Source organism: Kogia breviceps, chromosome X (assembly GCF_026419965.1).
Source record: "Kogia breviceps isolate mKogBre1 chromosome X, mKogBre1 haplotype 1, whole genome shotgun sequence".
Classification (NCBI taxonomy): domain Eukaryota; kingdom Metazoa; phylum Chordata; class Mammalia; order Artiodactyla; family Physeteridae; genus Kogia; species Kogia breviceps.
The window spans coordinates 99,735,274-99,737,197 of NC_081330.1; the positions used below are offsets into that span (position 1 = coordinate 99,735,274).

Below are 1,924 nucleotides of genomic sequence, written 5' to 3' on the forward strand. Positions count from 1 at the left end.
GGGAGCTGGCACCTCTGACTAATCTTCCTTTCACTGTTTCTGTAAGTAAGAAACTGTCCAAATCTGAGAGTGGCTCACTTCATTCATCTTTATCAGCCAAGGCAGCCAGGGCTTGGCCTTTGGCTTTCCTAGAAAGCCTTGTGTGTGCTTGACAACAGACATTGGAATGTGTTGCAAAAGCAAAAACAAAAATCTTCCTAACAGAGGTGGGAGAAAGGGAAACAAGGATGGCTCCCAATTCTGTGCTCCTCCCACACATCCGGCACCCAGTGCTCTTATGTGGGGATAATCCAGGCCTCCCCACCCCACTCTCTGGGCCACCTGTATTTGCACTTGCTTGCCATTCAGAAAATGAATTAACAAAAGATAAAATGCATGCACTGAAATATCTAGAAGAACTTTTTACATACGAACTGATGGCATCAATAATCCTCGGGGAAAGGATTTTGACACTTCATGCATATTTTATACGACAGGCCTCAGAGGACACAGGTGACCTGCCAGAGGTGGGAAGGCTGGCCTCTGACAGGCAAACTTGAGTCCACTCACAGTTAACATCCGGTACAGGAATCATTACTCTCAACTCTTTCCCCAACAAATCGAAGTGTAGCTAAAGAAATCAAAATCATGAGGAGAGGGGTTTCCCTGGTGGCGCAGTGGTTGAGAGTCCGCCTGCCGATGCAGGGGACACGGGTTCGTGCCCCGGTCCGGGAAGATCCCACGTGCTGCGGAGCGGTTGGGCCCGTGAGCCATGGCCGCTGAGCCTGCGCGTCCGGAGCCTGTGCTCCGCAACGGGAGAGGCCACAGCAGTGAGAGGCCCACGTACCGCAAAAAAAAAAAAATGAGGAGAGACTACTTCACACCCATCAGGATGGCTATTTTCAAAACCCAGAAAAAACAGAGAATAACAAGTGTTGACGACGACGTGGAGAAATTGGATCCCTTGTGCACTGCTGGCCAGAATGTAAAACAGTGTAGCCAGACACAAAAGGACAAATGTATGATTCCACTTATATGAGGTCCCTAGTGTGGTCAGATTCATAGAGACAGAAAGTAGGATGGTGGCTGCCAGGAGGAAAGGAGGAGTCAATGTTTAATGGGTGCAGAGTTTCAGTTTGGGAAGATAAAAATGTTCTGGAGCTGGATGGTGGTGATGGTTGCCCCACAATGCACATGTCTTTAATGCCAGTGATCTGGACTCTTCAAAAAGGTTAAGATGGTAAATTTTATGTTATGTATATTTTACCACAATAAAGAAAGAGGATAGTGCTCGCTTCAGCAGCACATACACTACAATTGGAACCATACAGAGAAGATTAGCGTGGGCCCTGCACAAGGACAGCACACAAATTCGTGAAGCACTCATTTTTTTTAATGCAGAAAAAATATGAAGACTAGAATAAAAATTTCCTGGGGGAGGGAGGGATAAATTAGGGGTTTTGGATTAACAGATACACAGTATTATATATAAAATAGATAAACAACAAGGACCTACTGTATAGCACAGGGAACTATAGTATCTTGCAGTAATCTATAAGGGAAAAGAAACTGAAAAACAACGAGTGTGTGTGTGTGTGTGTGTGTGTGTGTGTGTGCGTGTGTATCACTGAATCACTCTGCCGTACACCTGAAACTAAACTAAACTAATATTGTAAATCAACTATACTTCAATTAAAAAAAATAAAAATTTCCTGGTATCCGAAAACCTAGCTCACCACACGCACACACATAAAACAGTATAAAAAAGGATCTCTTCTAAAGTAAACTTTATACTCCATACACACACAAAAGTTGAGCTCAAGATTTGAGAGGCTTTGCTGCCTGGAGATGGAATTTAAGAAAGACACCACTTTCCTTGTTGCAGTTTTGCACGTGTTGAGAGAGGGACTGGCTTCAGCCACCTGCGAGCTAATGGCCAGAGAGA

The 1,924-nt window shown here is 44.6% G+C and overlaps 1 non-coding gene across 1 annotated transcript; it reads left to right on the top strand.

Moving 5' to 3' along the window:
• Window positions 1–1,266: 1,266 nt before the first annotated feature.
• Window positions 1,267–1,373, top strand: LOC131749033 (U6 spliceosomal RNA). The gene has a single exon (XR_009333156.1). It is a non-coding gene; the product is annotated as a U6 spliceosomal RNA (small nuclear RNA).
• The last annotated feature ends 551 nt before the right edge of the window (window positions 1,374–1,924 follow it).